This window comes from Battus philenor, unplaced genomic scaffold (genome assembly GCF_028537555.1).
Source record: "Battus philenor isolate CCGP_79_NKW_IND1 unplaced genomic scaffold, ilBatPhil1.0.hap1 SCAF_25, whole genome shotgun sequence".
NCBI classification, from domain to species: Eukaryota; Metazoa; Arthropoda; class Insecta; order Lepidoptera; family Papilionidae; genus Battus; species Battus philenor.
The window spans coordinates 3,800,469-3,822,461 of NW_027181688.1; the positions used below are offsets into that span (position 1 = coordinate 3,800,469).

Genomic DNA, 21,993 nt, shown 5'->3' on the forward strand with positions numbered 1-21,993 from the left:
TTCTGCGAATACCACGAGTGTATTTTTAAATATAAACACGTAAATTCACTTAGCGAATAAAGAGCAGAGCGCTACGCTCGGATTTCTCAACTAGAGCCAATTATGTATGAAAGGATACTAGGACTAAGAAAAGCATCGGACATAGTTAAGCAGGTGGCTGGTTGAAGGGATAGTGGGCTGCTAGAGCCTTTGTGTTCTGCAGTGGAGACCACGGGTCAACAAGCGCAGCGCAGGACGTCCACCGAAAAGGTGGACGCAGACCATTTCTAGCCAGTCATGCAGTAAGTTTATGGAGGAGTCTTATATCCAGTATGATAATTAAGTAGGAAAACTTATAAGAATACGTTTAGGAACATGAATCAGTTTAATGTGTCATATAAGGTTAGCTAAAGTACAATGAAAATAATAATAAAAGACTTTTATTTAGCGAAGGAGTGTCTATTATTTCTATCGCGGAATACGAATGCAGTTACCTCTAGTAAGAGAGAGAATTCGCATTGTATTCGACAAAGCAATGTCGAAGCGCGTTCAGCGCGGGAATATTCATCGTAAAAGAGTGGCGTTAAAAGAAAGACAGTTTGATAATGAAAAGTCAGATAGCTTCGGTAGTTCTACTCTCGCTGGAATTCTATTGTTAACAATTTTTGTAAGCTCATAAGGCAAGCCTAACAACGAATATTACTAAGCGAACTTTAATTAGTCTTTTGTATAAAGGTAAAGAAATTCATTTTATTTTTTTCTAAAATTTAATGATGTTTAAGTTTCAAAATGTATATAATGGTGAACCTTATAAGCAAATTAATAAATTTTATTTACTATTTTGTTGGTTTTTTAATATTTAGTAACGACTTGTAGAAACGCTACGCTTGCCGGTCCGCGATCTCTGCTCCAGAACCTTAAGATAACAGCGACTTAGTACATCCACCTACAGGGTGGACAGATAACCTTGTTAAGGTCGTCGAAAGACGACGTATGAAGGTTGCTTCCAATCGCTCTATTTCTAATATCAATTTTATGGTTGCATAGAGAAATAATTATGAATAAAAGTGACGTATATTATTGTAAATAAAAAATAAGCAAGACATTGTAAAAAAATAATAATAGTATAAATAATAGAAAACAGTACTAAATATGGCATGCAAAAGTAAAAGTAAAGACATTATTTTTTGTCACCTTGAACTGTACCGTCTTAAGTTAAGTTAAGGACAAAGGAGAAAATTAAAAAAAAATTGTAACTAAGAGGGAAAAGAAATGAAAGGACACTGAGTCTCCGTTCGACCGGGAATAGATTTAACAATAAAAACCTTTTTACTGGAAATCTATAGGGGAGGCCTATATCCAGCCATGGACTTCCTACAGCTGAAACAATGACAATGATAATATTAAAATAACATATTGTCTTTTCTACTTGTTTTTTAGTGCGTTATTGATTCATAATCATAATTCAGTGAGTATAACACGGTATTTAAACATGTTATAATATATCGGTCATTGTACACACGTTTTGTGAAAGATTTTTGTGGGTATCATAAGATATTGCATCTGGTCCTCAGGTCTCTACTAAATTTAATATTAGTAATATTTCAAATAATTTAGAATTTTCAAAGTGTCGGTTGTTCAAATTTGCGAATTACTAGTCACTTATTAAATTTTTTTCTTAGGTAATCTAGTAATTAAGTAAGATTGGTATATATTCCGATCTGTGACCAAATAAAAAATATATTGCTTCTTAGATTAAAAATGTATTTAAATATTTATTCTTAAGGCATCTCTCAGATTCGGTGGTGTACTTAGGTATAGAATACAGAATATAATTCTATATGACAGCTTCGTCATCTCCAACGTCTTCCATAGACACTATAAATGCTAATAGGGCAAGCTGTGGCTTGCCGTCACAGAAATAATAACTATAAACAATATTAGTAGGTATATATGTATATACACAAGTAGCATTACATATTTTCTAGATCCTGACTTGAGTCTAAACATAATTCAGTTAACGTTTATTGTTCTGTTGTGGGAATGACTTTCAAAAAAGAGTATTGTACACGCAAACTGGTCGTTTGTAATAACGAACGTATTAACACAGGAAATCCTTAACGAGAAAAACAGAACATTAAGTTTATCTTTATATTCATTCAAAATATTTCGATGATAAGGTTTAAGATCCTTAATAATTGAAAACATAATGATATTTTAAAAGTGGAAACTCTATGCTCGCTTCTCTAGCTTCGCTGCGAAATCTAATCACCGACGTAGCTCGTAGAATTGATTGTCTGAAGTTGCAGTAGCTCGGGCACATAGCTCGTGCAACCGAAGGCCTTAGGGGTTGAAAGGTTCTCGTTTGATGATCACAAGCTGGTAGACGCAGCGAGTGCAGGCCCCAAACTAGGTAGACCGAACCGACGACATAGTCAAGATCGCTGGAAGTTGCTGGATGTGGGCAGCGGAAGACCTTTAGGGGGGCCTATCTCTTACAGTGGGCCTCCTCCTCACAAGTAAAGCTGCGCCTAAACCTATAGTACCTTACTTCTCTTCAGCACTGCTCTGTGTTTGAAACCGGTCACTAAGTAATTTGGAAAACGAAATCAACCAATTAGTTATGTTCAAGTTTACTATAAAATATCAAGTGTCTTGTCAATAATTCGGTTACATTTTACCCGGAATTAATTGGGTAGTAAGATTGTATCTTTAAAGTGTATACAGTAAAGTTATATGCCTTCCATTAATGTATTTATACGTTAATAAATAATAAATGTAAGCAAAAGTACCTTTAATGAATTTTTGTCTGTATCCTCTAGTTATCTTTAAAGCAAGACATACGATCTTTTTAAAGTCGGAAGAACTATGAATAAAAACAGTAAAATTTAATATAAGTGTTTTTTACACATTGATATCGACGGACCTCGCCGTCGTTACAGCCCTTTACAAGGCATAGGCCTCTCCCTGCCATCCTGTGAAATCTTGTTTGTTTGCCACGGCAATCCTATATCACTGATGTACAAAGTGTGAATTATGTAAGAGTGTATTTCGTCAATCGAACCTGCGACCTATGATAGTCTCAGTCTTGTTTTGCGGGCTACCATTGCTCGTACACCGCTGAATATAGCTTCTTCGTTAATATCTTCAAAATAACCAGAGACATACGTGCAGTATGTCATTCACTGTTGTTATATATTGAAATATATTTATTCTTAATTATGTATAATATACTTATTTATATATTAATGTCTTGGTTACTTTTAACATGCCAAAAATAGGCTTAAGTTGAATCTCAATTCACTCGAATATTTAATCATTTGTCACAACATTTATAATTTAATATCATTCACAGGAAAGCAGGATACATATCTAAAATATTATAATCAAATATCGATACTGAAATTGGTTTGAATTTTAAATAATCCTAGTTTTAATTTGTTCCTTTTAACATAATAAACAAGAGGATATTAGCTGTTGATGTGTTCAGCCTATGTTTTAAGAATGGTCGGATACAACAAATCGGAAACAATTAAGGTTTGAAAACGCGGACGTTGTATAATGAGGGTTTTTAGACGAAAATAAATCGGATCCGTGTGTAGCCCGACACGGAGTTTGGGTCTATGCCTGGGTTGTTTTATTATGTAAGAAATATTAACCTGAGAACAAACACTAATTTAGACTTTCTTTATGTAAATTTTGTGTTTATAAATAAATAATTTTGCTGGATTTGTTCACAATGAATAAAATTAAGTTCGTAAATATGTCGAGAATCTTTTAACTATATTTATACTTTTAATTACGTTTTCACATTGTTTTAACGTGTTTAAGAATGTTATAACGTATTTTATGGTAGATAACACGATAAAACCAATGCAGCTATTACATTAGAAGCTACACACCTATCGCATAACTACTAACATTGTTGCAAAGTAATATAAAATAAAAATTAATGTAACATTTTTCAGAATTATCACTTTATTTATTGCGTTTAAAATGTGAAATAACAAAACAAAATGGCGCGCCGCTAAGATTGTGTTTCTTAACTTAATGCGGCGGCCAGATTTGTGGAGAATACACAACAAACTTGGTCGGATTTTATTGCGATTACTTTCACAAATAATTAGAGCAGTTTATCCCTAAGTTGTATTATCATTCATAATAGGAAAAAATATTCATTATTTTATTATATTATACCTTATTAAATCGTCCATTATTAAAATTAATTTACAATTATCTTTATATATAAGTGAATTTTAGCTGTACTCATGTCACTGTCTAGAGTAAAAAGGTCTTGGTCTGCACAGCACTTTCATTTGAGCATTGAGACATAAAAAAAAACTTATTTTTACTTTGATACTTTTCTAGATTTTATTACAACTAGCGTCCTAGCAGTGCGAGTGCTTTTCTTTATTTTACTATTTAATTTCCATTATACCATTTGATCGAGATATAAATAAAATGGATTACATAAAAACCAATAACTATTTAAAAAAAAATATTTGGCATGTATTCGCACCGATGCAACGTAAAAATCCTATCTCGATCTTTACTAGGCGTAAACTCCGTTTTTAAATATAACTGAAATTAGAAATAGGCTCTTTTGCAAAAAGTATTCAAAGCATATTTATAATAATTGTTCGCAATTTTAATTTATTTAACACTATTGTGGCTAGTATTCAATTTTTTTTATTTTGTTGTTGTTTTGTTTCTTGTTTGTTGCTAGGTTACTTAAATTTTTAAATATTTATTATACATCTATTTATTATACAAAAATATTATTACCGTAATCATATTTTGTCAAATGTTATCTGTAGCGGCGGACATAAAAGCGTTTTTATATAAAAGCATTTCGTCAAAATTTTCAAGCTACAGCAACGTCTGCTATGAATATACGAGTATAATGGACTCTGAGGAGCTCCTTTGTGGTCCGACTACTTTTCTTAAATTATACTGTTAACATCAAAATTTTAAAGTCACTGACAACAAAACAGCCTTGCGGCACAAAATAGTGCTAATGTTGAATAATAAAGGGGATCATTTATAATCATAGAGAAATTAAATACATGTTTTGAGACTCAACTACGTTTATAATACTTTTAACTATAGCTTTTTTCACTTTTTTTGCAGTTCAGCATAATTCAAATATTTAAAGAATATGTGGATTACGTAACTGTATACTTATAGTATACTTTGAGAAAGATGTCAATTGATGAATTAAACTCCGTTGGGCAGCGTTCTGAAAACTACGACTCCTTCTCGTCCAATACCACATAGTGCCTCTAAACGATGGTACGGCCGATGTCTATCAGCAATGATGAACTACAAAACTGAACTTGGTTTCTCACCCCAGGCCTCTTTTTCAGGTTGTTAACAAGCCATGGAGAGGGCCTTCGAGATCGAACCTCGAATGAGGAGATCTGTAGACGAACGAAGGTAAATGACATAACACAGCGGATTGCAAATAGGAGGTAGCAGTGAGCAGGCCATATAACGTGCAGAAGAGAGAACCGCTGGAGCCTTAAGTTTCGTGAACGGGGACTACGCACCGGCTAGCGCAGCATACTCCACAATATCCACTTATAGAGGGAATTTACAAAGGAGCCTTATTAAGGTCGTCTGAAGACGCTGGATATAGACCACCGGTCCAACTGGTTACTACTACAAACTGATGTTTTAAGTGACAGTTAGTTTTGGAAGAGCAGGGGACAATACGTGAGGTACAAATGTACAATCAAAGCACCTGGTTTCTGTTTGTAATCCAGTATCAAGTATTCATGTTTTTTCAATAGACCTCGTAAACCATAGAGCAATAATAAATGTATTTGAGTCGTAAAGAGTCTTTAAAAGCCTCACAACTTAGTATTTTACTGTTCTTCTTAAACCATAGAGCGCTTTTATTTAATTTAAATCTATTGGATTAAAAACTAAAGATATTAAAAATCGATTACTGCTTCTCTTGCTGCATATGTATATCCAAAGGTATCGTATTTCCACAAAAACATTGCTAATACCTACCTATATCCAATCTTCCGTCTCCGATTTTTTTTGAATATATGGATTCCGGTGTTAATTCTTTAGTGTCGGTCTTCGGTCTTCGGTTTTTGTTCTTCAGCCTTCGGCCTTCTGTTTCCAGTTTGGTCTTTGATCTTCGGTCTCTGCTCTTCCGTCTCCGCCCTATGGCCTTCAACCCTAGGATTGGTTGTCGATTTGTCGTTTAAACATCAAGCCGTATCAATTATAAACAAATACACAAAATAACAATGGCAATAATAGTTGTTAAGTATAGCGGGGCCATAAAAAAATAGTTGTTAAATCTTAAGATGACAAGCTAATACAATCCCACTAAAGTTTTTCATCTTTCGGTGGCTTCTTACACTTACTTTGTAGTAACATGAGTCAACTTAAAGTTATTTTCAACAAAAACTAGCGTACAACTGCTGCCTTTGTAACAAATTCTCGGGGGCACTCGGAGATATGCAAATAGGAGTATTACTTTGTAGTTTGAGCTTGTGTTATTTGATGCGATGTTGTTAGATGTAGTAGTAAAACAACGGTTTCTACTCAACGCTTCCGGCCTATCCGTCCAGATGTAATTACTGCAAGTTATTTGGTGTCACATAAACACTAAATGTGCATATCTTGTTAGGTATTTTATAAAATTAAAAGTTTCGTTCGCCTAAAAATAAAATGCTGTGAGTGAAGGTAATAAAAAACTTAAATTTCGGGTTCGATTTTAAAGCGCACAAAGAGAAGAGTGCTCAAAGGTGGTTTAAAAAAAGAAGAAAACTCAATATGTCAGAAAATTCATAAGACATTGAGCTCTCATGTTACATAAACTCTAGTACACTCATCAAAATAGAGTTGTGGGTGCAGTAAGCTAACACAAAAACATATCGAATGTTAACAGAGCGACCCATAGAAAAAAAATGCACTAAATGTTAAATAAATATAAGAAAGTAGACAGCAAGAAAACAAATTAGAATTATTAAATTGTAATATAACTTATTCACCCATAGATTTGCGCACTCTGTTACAATGGTAGAGGTATGAACGCGACTCTAAAAACGGCCAGTTAATAAAAAATTATAATCTGCGATCTCTTTTTTTACCGTCCGCTTAAAACGAAACATATCGGTGATGATAATGCCACCGCCACTCCAATGATTTTAATAAGTTATTCAAATACAATTTTTTTATTTATTTATTATTTAAAAGACAAGCCTGCATCTGCTTACACTTACATATTTTTACGATATGACTAAAGTAGATGATATGTGTATATTAGCATAAGCGCAACAAGCTCGTTCCACATCCACAGTATACACGTAATAAGTAAAAATATATCGACGCTAATAAAAATGCATATTAACTTAATTTAAAAGTAAATCATTCTCCTGAAAACCGTTTTAAAATCATTTTACGTAATTCGCCAACGCTGTCAAAGTGCAAGATCACTACATCGTTTATGATTCGGTAGTCTTGATATTGGTGAATTTTCCCCAAAATCCGCTCTTCGAAAATAAGGAAATAAACAATTATTAATGATTGAAACGACCGAAAATTATACAGAGATCAAAAATGAAGTTTTTCTATTACAAAAATTTACCCAAACATTAAGGGTTAATTGAAACTTATCTTGAATTTTAATTCGTCAAATTTATACTGACGCTATAATTTTATTTTAATTTTGCTTATTTACCGCGATTTTTGAAAATTAATTATAAAATAATGTAATGTACATGAAAAGATTAGTAGAGCGTTTTGTTTTTGATTTGGATATTTGTTATTTTCACCAATTTTTATTTTGTAAATTGGCCCTTGGTTCTCGTCACTCTCAGTTTTATCAACATTTTAGTAAAGAAAGAGATGACTCGTAAATACCTTTCTGTTTTACGGACGATATCGTATATAAGTAGATTGGATGGGAAAATGTCCTTGGATACTAGGATTCACTGTATATATATTGCTGCAAAGAATTCGAGTCCTTTCAGTGACGTGACGTGTGTATTATAGAGTACATCAAACATATTTGGTTTATTTAGTACTATAAATTAATCATTTTATACTTTATTTATACGTTTTAAAAACAAAATCTAAGTTACCGACTATCGGACTGTTCTGTAATTTCTTTAAAAAATGGTGAAGAATATTTAAGTATTTACCTCGTTTTCACGAAAAATACATTCAGTTCAGATTAACTTCTCTGGGATGAGGATTTAATATCAAAATTTACTGCAAATTGGATTCCAACGATGTTGCTTAGGAGTTTCTTTTAAAGATAACATTGTGTGCTTACGGCGGTTATATTTAATTCGATAAAAGCAATTTAAGTTTTTTGCGATGGATGGGGAAAACTTGTCTAAATTTCGATTATTTTAAATTCTTGACTAAGAAGACATGTTGGAGAGTTTACCATAGAACATGACTAAATGTTACTTCACAAAATCATGTAAAGCACTAACAATTTAAAATTTAAATAGTTATGGTTAATCTTACTAACCGATTTATGTTGGTAGCTTTAAACATTAATTGCCAGAAGTAACATTCAAGAGCATTCTTTTCCTACCACAAATACTTAATTTTTTTACTTCCTATATAATTATCAGCAACTATTTCAATATTAATTGCTTTTAATTAACTATTCCCGACATGTATAACATAATTGTTATTCTAACTGTTATTTAAGGTTAATCCGGCTTGATTAATGTCACAGGAACATCATGATCTGGTTATTGATTTTGCTCCATTTTTAAAATGTGGATCAAGATCCGTATATCAGTAGTTATGACGCAACTGACATGGTTTTTGACCCAAACCAGTTTTGATCTACTTGAAAGAAGTTGTGTATAAAGTAGCTCGATATGTTAGTACCGCACGAGCTGACTGAAAGACGCTTAAGGAATCGTGCACTCATTCGTGATTATTGAATAAAATAGTTCTTAAATGGTATAGATAAATTAATGAAAAAGGAATGTATCAAATTTCCATATAAACGAATGGACTTTTTCCCAACCAATTATTTAATTACGTCACATATTTAATTACTCATTTTTTAACCACAAACCTCGCTTGTTTTTATTACAAATGAAACAGCCATCACATTCTGCTAATTTTATTTATTTATTTAGGTATACCAACAGTACCCATAAGTTGACACAAAATTAAAAATTTACTTAATAGAAATTGTAGAAAGAAAAGTCAGACCGCATCAAACAAAAAAAAATTAAAGAAAAAGTGATAACACTTAAGAGGAAACATCTGGCTTACGGCGTTACATTAAGTCGTTCATTCACAACACATTTGATACAGTTGTTTAGGAGGAGCGCTTGTAAAAATAGAAAATAAATTACTTAGTCATACTTTTGAGAACAAAAATCTATTAATAAAATTCATTAAAACACATTTAGTACTGATAAACAGAGCTTTAATTACGATGATTATTCTCATCCGGTATGGTCTAGTGGCTAGGATACCTGGCTCTCACCCAGGAGGCTCGGGTTCGATTCCCGGTACCGGAAAGGACTTTTTCTACATTTCTGTAATTTTTCACAAATCTTAATATTTGTCATAAATCGAAACAATAACATTGGAACTATGTAAAAGTTAAAATGACGAAAAGTATATAACAGTAGTTTTATGTATTACATTGACAATACAGTGGTATTTGGAAAGTAAATCGACCACCTGATCAGTGTTGATTTTTCATGATAATAATGGACATTATAAGTTAGTCTATATTGATATCATTTCCTTTATTTATTGATTTGGGCTCATAATGCAATATTCTCACGAAATGCTCGAGCAATGTACATTATTGTATATATTATATCATGTATGGATAATAAATGAAACGCTATCAATATAAATTTATTTATACTTGCCATTAAAACAACACACAGCCGGTCAATTAACATTAAAAATAAACAACTTTATTATTATATAAACCTGCTGTTATGTAAAATTTGTCATTCAGGTTGATGGATCAGGTTTATTTTAGCTATTAACGTAGTTACAAAATATATCGAATTTTATTTGAAAAGATAATTTCATATTGCTCATATTTATTTTTTTTTTACATTATAGATATTTATACGAAAAGCTTTGAAGGAACCGGGAATCGAACGCGAGCCTCCCTGATGGGCCATGTTTCTTAGCCACTAGACCATGCCAGATGGGAACAAACTGCTTAATTTAAGTTTTGGTGTGTTTTATATATTATATTGTTTTATATATTATACACTATTATATTATATATATTTTATATATTATAAACACGTCTTTACAAACATATCTATAGACCACGCATGGCGGGCGGACTGGCAATCGCAGTGTAATATCATGGTACGCAAAGGCTGCCCGTCCTCTGGAAACTTGTTTGAAATTAAATAAACAATAGTTATATAAAAATAATATATATAAAAATTGGAAGCAATTTGACACGTCTTAATGATATATATTAATATCTATGCTTAACTTAACTAAATAAATAAACTTAAAAAATAATCACTTAACTTAGATGTTATCACGGTGGTTCAAAGACTTATAAATAAAACGACTTGATATTATTACGTAAAAGTAGAAAAATTTTCGAAAAGTCTGTACAGCATTTATAAGTGCGGAATATCTGTATGAACGAATATCATAACATATATCAAAAGCTTGCCTTATCACGCTTTCTTAAAACGCTTTACAAAAATCTGCTGATTAGTAAAAGTGGATTAAAACCATTCACTAGTCGGTGGCTGATATTAAAAACGTGCCTTCGAAGCGAAGAAGGAGAATAAAAATATTCGGTTTTAGGAATACAATACCGAGGAACGTGACTTTTCAAAATTCAAAATATCTTTAATTCAAGTTGACATTTACGTGCATTTTTTGGTCGTCACTTATTTTAAAATTATAATTAGCAGCTCATGATCGGCACCGAATGCTAATTTGCTGAGAAGAGCCGGCCAGCAACACAACAGTTGTGGTTTTTAAATAAAACTTAAGATCGTTTAATGTACACATTATTTTATCGACCCTGTATATATGTTAATAAAAAAATTTCCACTGTTTCGATTCAATTAAAAACTCTTAAAGGTTGTAATAAGATTCATTAAATGACATATTTTTATTTTTGATTTAAAACTTATGGAACGCAGGTCTATGATTTCTTGCGGTCCTTTTTATATACGCGTGCACTCTGACCAACGCAGGATATGTAAACTTGGTTTGAAAATAGTTTTTTTTACTGTTAACTCAATAAGCTGCTGTATTGTGAGATATCAATAATGAAGTTACAAGATTAATACAACGCGGTGTACCTTAAAAAACGCGACATTACTAAAACTGTTGCCAAAACCAGGAATCGAATCAGGGGGACGTCTAGATCTTCAGTCTAACGCCCTCCAAACTGAGCTATTTCATGCTTGCGTCGAATAAACTAAATTAGTTATGGTATGGGGATATATTAATAATGAAATTACAAGATTAGTATGACGTGGTGTACATAAAAGAAATTCTAAGTCACTAAAACTGTTGCCGAAACCCGGGATCGAACCAGGGACCTTTAGATCTTCAGTCTAACGCTCTCCCAACTGAGCTATTTCGGCTTTTACCAAGTAAATAAAATAAGTCAATTTATCAGGAAACCTCAGTTGTGGAATTACAAGATTAATATAACGTGATATACGTCAAAAGGAACTCGAGATCACTAAAACTGTTTTCGACCGAACCAGGGACCTTTAGTTAAACAAGTAATTATAAGAGTAGATGTCAATTGTGGTTTTAATTCATACAACAAACGAATCTAAGGGTTCGCTTCCAGGTTGTAATGATGCGTTATTATTTAAAAGTCTTACTCGCAAACACGAACCTTTATTTGACTGACAGTATAAATTAATAACTTTAAATGCAATCGACATACCATACAATTGATATTAATGTACGAACAATTCGTCACAATGTTATATTGACTCGCATGACTATATAATTAAATAAAAACTAATGTTGTCGTAGGTACAATATAAATACAATACTTTTCTTAATTAAAAAATAAATTACACTTTTACTTGCTTTCATTAAGTCGTTTTTTATGTTAGCACTACGTGTTATTATACAAGACCGCTGTTAAAAATTATTTGATTCATCAAGCCTCTATCTATGTTAAGTCAGATCAATACCCAAAGTCTTTTGTGCTCTATCGTTGGAGTAGGATTTACAATCTATTTTGAATACGACACAAGTATTAAATATACACACACATTTAAAAATATGGCGGTTTGTTAATTAAACTGAACATTATTTTTTTAGTCGACAACAGTATTTTAATAATGTCAAGTAGGTTTTTTCTATTTAAATTCATCACCCGGCTTAAAAGTCAAGAATACCGTACGTATTTTGAACAATTGATTCGAAATGTGTCCATAATGTTAGTTCACTCTCAAGCATCAATCTCTGATCACCTTGACCCTTCTTGAATTTGTATTGTGTAAATTAAATTCATATAATAATATATCAGATATTAGACAGAAAATGTGCGGTAAATTCAAAACTTTCTAGCTTTTATAACTATGACTAATCATCCTGTATGTCAAAGTAGAGTAGTAGTAATTCGTTAAGCAAGGTTAGTAAATAATCATTTATAGGACATAAGCTGAAACTTTTACATCACAACACTCGTTAACTGCACCCTCGATACTTACAAAGGGAAGAACAAAGTTATAGCTCGAAGTGGACGGCGGGCAAGGAAATTGAAGTGGACGAACAATCTCAAAGCGGAACTGCGTAATCACCGAAACAAGAACGAACAATTTCGAAGTAAAAAGTTTTATTTTTATTCGTACTAATAATGAACGATTAAGTAAATAACAGATTAAATAAAATATGTCATTTTAATGTAGATTTATTTTAAGTGTAGAAATATATTGTGGAATATATCATCATCGTCGTCATGTCAGCCGATACAAAATACAAATAAGGCTCAGGCCTCCCTCAGGGATCGCCAAGATCACAGGTTTTTCGCTGCCCACATCCAGCAACTTCCCACGACCTTGATGCTGTCGGTGGACGACGACACAGCCAATGTCCGGCTAAGAAGATCCAGGTCGAGTCTACGAGCTCGTGATCACCACTCAAGCCTCTTTCAGCTCCAACGGCCAGTGATCTTATGAGTCATATTCCCCGTCCACAGCCACTTCGGATTTGCAATACGTAATACATTGATCTTAAGTAACACGGTGCAGTAGTGAGGTCCTTAATTTACTATTACACAATAAAAAGGCTGTTTAAACGTCATAAATTAAACGTGAATTAAAATCGACTGAAATATGTATGTGTATATAAACATATTTAAATTAGGATCATTTTAAGCTTATAGTTAACAGGTTTTCTTTTTCAAGTTTTGAATTATTTGGTAACGAATTCCGAACGTGACGTAATTTCGACAAATTTTCAAGACCTCCCTTTTTTACGACCCATAATGGCGTCTTTATGGCTGAAGAGAACGCGATCGTAACTACCGCGTCCGTCCCATCACAGACCTCAGGGCAGTGCAAAGGCACCTCCAGAGTTATAATTTTATGTCATAAATTTCCCTAATCAATGAGCAATCGACGCTCTAAATCGGTTGTCGAGCATCGATCGCTTCTGTAAATCATTACTTTGAATCACTGCACTTATCTTTAACAGAGCTACTCAGTATAAATTTGTAGCTGCCACACTTTAAACTATGTCATCACCAATTTTGCTTACTCACGATTCCCAAATGACTTCACACTGCAAGCAGAAAAGTGGAACCTCTATAGTAGGGGTAGCCAAGCTTCTTGAAAGTCCGAGGCATTACACGAAATTTTTTTTTTCGAGCCTTAATTGGATACGCATTTAAACGATGCAAAACGTGTTTTTTTACAGAAATTATATTCATTGAAAATATGTACACAAATCGAACAGATAATTTTTTAAAATTTCTGGCGACCGTACTTCTCATTAATTATTTCGGCGCTGTTTAATTAATAACTATCGGTGTTATTATTTCACTCATTTTATTGTCGAATAAAATTATTTACACGAGTGCTTTGTTTCGATTTCCCAGGAATAATGACAATGACAAAAATCACACGACGTAATATAAATTGTAATATTGAAATAATTTAAAGATCAATCAGAGTCAAAAATAATCTTTTAAAGAGCCCCTTTAGCAAGTCTCTTTGAAAGATAATTTTTGACCGTTATAAGCGTTAAAGCTTTAAAGAAGTAACAAAGACTCGACAAAGCTCATTCAGTATAAATTAAAGTATTGTCCACAGTTGAAAGTTTAATAAATCATCAATAAAGTAATGATAATATAAAACTGTTTTCAAAATACGGAGTATTATATATTAAAATTATTGTAGTGTATGTCTCAACTGACTTCGTATTACTTGATGTTATTTTTTTAGCAATTATAGGCAAAGCTCTGTGTTGCCTGATGTTAATTGATGACCATGTGTTCGATGCTACATGCTTGCCTAAAAGAAACCTATTCACTCTTTACTTGAACACAAGAGAATATACAAAGAGATACTACCACACTCCTATAGAAAAAATAAATTAAGGTAACTTATTTCACAGTAATCTTTGCTGACAAATGAGCTATGTGTTAAACTCTTAAAGTTATAACATCAATAATTATCCTTTATGGTTCAAAATGATTCCCTTTTTTGTAAAAGTGTTTGCAACGTTTAGTTTCACTTTACCAGAAAATGGACTAATAAACTTGTCTACATATGATCGTCTTATTTATATCTGCTAACTGTAGATACTATTAAATGATTAAAATCTCTTAATAGGTTTATATTTTCATAGTTTCTCCATCGTTTTCGTGATGTGGGTCGATCAATAAACACAGCGGTCGAAACGCAATGCAGTTTCCATTCGCAGGAGCAAACAATACGGGTTAATTGTTTATTTCCTTCATTTGATCCGATTGTCCTGGCTGCCAAAGAAGAGACAAAAACTGAATTATAACTAAATTGAAGCGCTCTCTATATTTTTAATTGCGTACTGATTGTAGAGATTTATTAATACTTATTTGTTTTTATGGGTACGTCATGAGGAGAATGCCATGAAAGCCTGAAATTGATGAAAACTAGAAACAGATTGAGCATCTCTCCATGGCAACGTTCAACTTTAAACTACGAGGGGGACCACCGCACCCTGATCTGAGAAAAGTCTACAATAAATTCAGACAGGTTTTTATGTCGGATTACTTTCACAATTTTCCTAATACAGTAATAGATAAATTCATTCCTAACAATTATTTTCATTTAGAAAATCCTCTATCCTTTAAAAGGAATTTTACAAGTTTTTGACGAACAAATCATAAATTTTCTATATCGAATCAAAGTGAATAATAATATAAATAAATCATATAATTTCAATAAGCATTAAAACTTTATTTGCATTAAGGAAGGCTATGTGACTTCGCGTCCTAGTTCTTTTTCACTTTCAGGCTACTTCTATATAATGAAAACACTTTAATTTTTCTTTATTAACTTATATTACTTATACGGTATGAAAAAGACTCAGACGTTGAACTTAAAAAAAAATCGATAAAATATTTTTATAGTTTTAAATCATAAATTCATATGGAAGAGCATCATAATGTTGTGGGTGTTTATAAACAAAAAGATCCTCCACATTTCGTCATTTCCTGTTATACAAAAGAAAGTCTCCATTATTCTCTACAATGAAATATAATAAGTTCGCCTAAGTGGGCACTACTGCGGTCTAGATTGTAGTAAACTTTATTCCGTCAAAGTCCGTTTCACTCTAATGCAATTAGATTAACCGAGTAACTCCGAATTACCCGCTTTATCTGTACCAGATATCATTGTGAGGGTGAATTGGGACTCGAGTGAAACTTATGTAGAGCATTAGGACAGTAACACACAAAGTGATATTAATGTTACAGATTATTTAGACTTGATTGGGTTAATTTATTTAGATAAAATGAATCACAACCTGAAAACTATTTCAACTATATCATTCAATTTTTTGGAAAAATATTTGCGTATACTTTGTACAAGGTCCTTTTGGAAAAAAAAGACGTCGACAACAATGTTGAATTTTCAACGTTCAACGTTGGTGCGAATAAATCGCAAGTGCAGTCGTTGAATGTTAGTTAGTTGACTTTAATTTTGATTTGAAACGATTAATTTTTTGTTACACGTTCTCGTGAAGGAAAACTATAAAAATTAATCACATAGAAAAACAAATTAGAAAATATATCACTTAAATTTCGAATAAATTATTCGTAGCTAATTTTGAAAAATAAATTAAAAACGAATTTAATCAAATAGATCATTGCATAAGAATTTAAAATAAATACTTTTAGATCATAAAACTCACTGCGCAATAACATAAAATTTAAATTTATTAATATTTTTAATTTTTTACTCATGTTTGTAAAAGGCACAGGACTGGCGTCCTCTGGCGCTTTAAGGTTCTGGAGTGGAGACCACGGACCGGCAAGCGCAATGCAGGACGTGGACAGACAACTTGATGAAGCCAACTTCCAACGAGGTGTATGTCCATCACCGGATCCTCTACGGCTTGAATGATGATAATGGTAATTAAGTCTCTGATAGGGTTGGGTAATACATCATCTATACAAAAATGTGGTAAAATGACTTTTTTCATAAATACAACGCGTCGCCCTTTTGAATTAACATACATAATGCAATAAAAACTACAGATTCTTATATTCCTATCAATCTAAATCTAATTCTAGTTTTACATAATATTTACTATATTTAATGTATACATGAATTACCAGTTAAAACTTGTTAATATGTAAAAGGAAAATTATTGTTCATTAATGAAATGGAAAGATTTTATCTCTCGCACTCACTTTTTATCGCCGTCTGTCCCTCTTGAGCTTCAATAAAGACAAACGCTTAATGAAGTCGACGTAATGAACTTAACGCGCGCGGAGGATTCTCATCTCGTTACATGAAGATTCTTAATGCAGCGGCACTTGTAAATATTTAATCCGTTACTTTGGAGCAAATGCCGCGCTCTGTAATAGGACACTTTCTTTTTATCACTTCTGTGTTATGCTCTAAGCTTCCGTAATCTACACTCGACTTGTAATTGTGCTTGTTTATAGATTATAAAACTATTGTTCATGTTTCGTCAATTTATTTGGATAAAAAGTATATTGTGCCTAAATTGTAGTCTACACGAAATTAATATCCGACCGATTAGCCGCTAACTATACATTATGCATTGTTTTTTTTTTATTTATCATCCATATTAACCTATTTTACGAGAATTCAAATAAAAGTATTATGTGATATATACTCCATTTCGCTTTTTCCTGTTCTATTACACGCGATTGCACCATGATTTTTATTAATTACTTTACTTTTATTCGCTTTTTCATTATATGCTCATCTATTTTGTTGTACTCTATTATCTGTTTTCTTTTGCTGTTTTCTGTTGTTTTCTGATCACTGCGCTATTTTATGTCCTTTTTATTTTATAAAGATTTTATCATTTTTGGTCTATCGTATTTTTGTCTTTTTTGCTTTATCCTGCTTAATGAAATTCTACTCTATTCTACCTAATGTTTTCCGTTCTGTTCTCCATTACCCTTCTATACCGTTAACCGCACAACTCATTTTAAATATTGGCAATAGCAGTAACACGTAAAAACTATTCTGTAAAATATTTTCCCCAAAGAAAGCGGAGTATCGCCGTAAGGTTTAGTTGCAGCGAGTAATGAGAAAACTTGATGCAACTCGATACCTATTAAAACTTCCTCGCATCCTGCAATGAAATTGATGCAGACAGGAATCGCTTTTAACATAAGAACTAATATTAAAGTTGAATTGACAATATTTAAATTATTTTTATGACTCACTGACCCCTGTTTTATTTAATGAATAATCAATTAGAACCTGAAAGCGAACTGCCAAACGCGCGAAGTTTGCAGCGCATTCTTAAATGCGAAGCTTCAATTGTCATTGTATCGTTTTAATTTCTGCGCAGTTTTTATAAGAACTTTTTTAAATAAATAGGATTGTTATAAAAGATGATGATAAGTGCACTTGTATACAGGGTGATAGGTTTCAGGTGTAAAAACTATAAAGGGATGAATGTCATATCTCATTAGCGGTCAATCATTGTATAGTAGGCTCTTTCCAAAAATCAATAATTTTCAGAACTATCACTCTGAGTTGACAAGCTTTAATTCTTTTACCTATTTTCGTGGCTATAAGTGAGCTATATATTCAACCCCTTGAAGCTTTTACAACTATATCCAATCACCTGTATACAACTGTATTTATACATTTTAACAATATAAATGATATGCCTCATGAAAGAAGTAAACTTAACTAAATTACGAAATGTGTATATACTTGTTATGACATTATGATAAAAAAATACTTTATTATTTAATATTAAATAAATAGAAACATTATGTGACACATATAGTACGTATATAAGTCGTGATCAGAACGGAATAGTCAAAACATTTATTTCCTCGACAAATTTGTCTTGACTTGCAGAGCGTGCGTGAGCGTGAGTAAAACATTGTTATTATCTTACTATTTCAGCTGTTGGAACAAAGTATCTTGTGAGAGAACACGCAGCACATAATCCGCCACACCAGCTGGTTTTGTCAGATTACAAGTATCGTGTTTTCCGTCTTATTATAAATTAATTTCTTCCCATTTACCTCCACCGTGTACAAATAGCGACAAGTTTATATAAGTATTCGCTTACTAGAGCCTGACCTCTCTGCTTTATTAAGGTGTTCAAACGACGTCGGTAAGGCCGTTCAGTGACTGGACACAGTTGGCTTTTAACTAGTCGTTTTGGAAATCTGGTGAGAGCCATGTGTCCTGCAGTGGTTTTCTTATAGCTCAATGATGTTGATGACACTGACAAGAAGTAAAATTACTGTATCCTTTTGAAAACTAGCAGATATGTAGCACATTTTAACGGCACAGATAGCATGATTCTGAACACAAAAAAAAAGTAAATTATTAGGGACGATCAGGCAATCGGAGCCCCCAACCTTCGCAGTTCAGATTCGAATGTACTGTCTCGTCCAAAAATTTAAATCTCTGATTTAAATTTGTTACATAAAAATCACAGATAATTAATCATTGTCTCCGTCGTGAGCGTAATGAAAGAAACTGTACGGCCCTCAAAAACGTCAAAAACAAAAAGCTATAATTAATTAAAAAGTGTTTACTAATGAACGTTTACTGCGGCCTCTTTGCGTCTATTGTTGCACTCTGTTTTGTTTTGTTTATTTGTGAATCTGTGGCATGTTTCAGCTTGTATTAATTATTTAGTAATCTATGAATCCAATGATTATTTCTTGCTCTCGATAACACTGCTAGCACCAATTATTCGCCATAGTTTAAATAATTATTAATATAAACATAATAAAAGTGCATTATTTTTTAATGTTTTATTTAATATACATATTTTGTACTTTAATTTATATGTTTTTAAGACAATTATTACAGTGAAACGGCATAAACTTGTTTGCATACTTTTTAAATACGTATTTAATTTTGACTTGTGAACACATCATAAATTTTGAAAAATTGTTTAAACTTTCAAGGAATTCGATCACTCCTGGTATAAACCATGTAATACGAATGTATTTTGGTGATTTTATTCTGGGCCTGTTCTTAAAATTGTGATATTTAAGACAGAGGCTTATGACTATAAGGATCTTCTTCTTTTCAAATGTAAATCTTCAATTAAACATCGTAATTAAAACATCATCAAATCTTGAAGAACAATCGTATAACTTCCAAAAGATATAACACTTGACCATTTGCACTGGACCCTAAAAAAAGTTTGCTTATATCGCAATATCTATAAAAGAAATATATACGATAGGCTAGTCGACAAGCATTAAATTGTTTATGTATTCTCTGAACACCACACTTTAGCTCGTTATTGAGAATTTAAAAACAAAAGATTACTATTAGCGCAAAGGCTGGTAGCAATTTTCACGCCGCGTATCAATTATCAGAGTAAGAGCGCATGATTTACAAATGGCGGCAACTCACGCCGCAGGCCACCACAAAAAATCATATTTTAAGGCGCGATCTGATACAGATATGCCATTAATTATAAAGCAAAATAACAGATCAGAGGCCAGACAATAAAAGCGTTAAAAATGCTTTAAATTTGTTAAATTCAAAGATTTAAGAACTGGTTAATTTTTATACTTTGTTTGTTATTATACATTAAACCGCAACGCTTGGCAGGCGGGTGGGCGATCGCGCGATACGCATAAGACGCTACTGCCCATCCCCTAGAAACTTCTTAGTGAATAGTAGTAATTATATATAATTAATGCACAAAGTGTGAATTATAAAATTGTATCCCGGGAATTGAACCCGCGACCTGTGATCGCAAGTCCTTTACCAACAGGCTAGTACTGCGCAATTTTAATTAGAATTTACATGTATACAAGAATGTTGTATTACGATCTATTTATAATTGCGACACTAACCAAATAGCAGTGACCACATCGCTGACGGTTTCATATTTCGAAGAGTGAGTGAGACGGTTTCAAGTTTCGTGAGTTTTATATTCAAATCGGTGTTCGAATTTAAATTCGAATGCGCATGAATAGTTTCACTCAAAAGTATTTTGGCACTCTCAGGAGGCAAGTAATTCTCAGCGTGATTGCTACATTTAAAAAAGCTAATAAAAACAAGAACTGTTAAAAATATAATATGGTATCTCTTTGAGGAAAATCTCGGATACAATTCCACTGATACACACTGACTGATTTTCACTGTTGAAAAGTAAAGTCAAACGTTCTCCACTTGTAAACATCAAAATAAATAAACATTATTTTCATAAAGTATTGAGGCAACATCGTTTCAACTTATTCCGCGAATTCTTTTTCCTTGAAGCGATAAGAAGACAGATGATCCAGCGTATTGTGCTGTTGAATACTTTATGAGACAGCAACCTATCTTCTTGTCTTATTCACTACGCTTTTTTATATTTTACGGAAAGCTTTGTAAATAAACAAGTAAATTTAGTTTCGTTTTTCTAATCAGCTGAGACTTCTTTATTAGTAAAAGTTGAAAGAAAACAAAGTCAACATTGTAAAAAAAGCATTAGCCTGAAAATATTCCTTCATGGCAAGTTATCACTATTTTGAATCACAAAGAGGCTACAGGAGCCAAAGGATTCTGAGGTGATTCTGGGCTGAGATGTTATGTATATAACAAAGTATAAATAGCATTATGGAAATATTATTGCATCCTATTTTGAAGGATACTGTAGCCAGAGAAATTATAATGCTAATATTTTTCATAGTTCTAATACTAGTTCGTCTAGTTTCCTCTACCATGTACGAAGCAGGGACTTGACAGATTCGGTTAAATATTTTTTCATTTGTTATTTATTGTACATTTACATTCTTTGTAATTTCTTTTTAGCTTTTCTTTTGTCTTTCAAAATATCGAACATTCTTTTATATCCATATCTTCTTTCACAAATCGCCTTCCGTACCTCTCCATCGTTTTTATCATCACAGTCTGTTATAATATCACAGTTATTTCGACCTAGTTTCTTAGGTAGCAACGCTAATGTTAAAAGCTCTGAGGTGCATAAAAAGGTAATACACCAAATTAATTATATATATAAATAATTATGTATATAAAATTTAAAAATATTTGTAGTTTTGAGTTGTTGTAGATTATTCGGTTTTCTACTTTTTACATGAGTACCATGATTTTCTGTAATAAAAAATTGTATTATATAATAAAAGAAAGAACGGATTCCTCTGTCTAACAAAACACAATTCGTTTTATGCTGTCATAAGTTACAAGCTAATGTTACGTTCACGTATGTAAATGTTTCTCGTAACGCAGAAAACAGTGTAATGACTTCTATAAATCTTCCGTAATATTCCTTAAGCCAAAAGAAAACAAATCAGATAATCCTCAAAACTATATCGTGACAGCAGAATTACGTGAAAATATTTTTTCAGGA

The 21,993-nt window shown here is 32.3% G+C and overlaps 2 non-coding genes across 2 annotated transcripts; one reads left to right on the top strand and one right to left on the bottom strand.

Moving 5' to 3' along the window:
* The first annotated feature begins 9,428 nt into the window (after positions 1–9,428).
* On the top strand, positions 9,429–9,500 carry TRNAE-CUC (transfer RNA glutamic acid (anticodon CUC)). The gene has a single exon. It is a non-coding gene; the product is annotated as a tRNA-Glu (tRNA).
* A 2,003-nt stretch (positions 9,501–11,503) lies between these two features.
* Positions 11,504–11,576, bottom strand: TRNAF-GAA (transfer RNA phenylalanine (anticodon GAA)). The gene has a single exon. It is a non-coding gene; the product is annotated as a tRNA-Phe (tRNA).
* Positions 11,577–21,993: the final 10,417 nt, after the last annotated feature.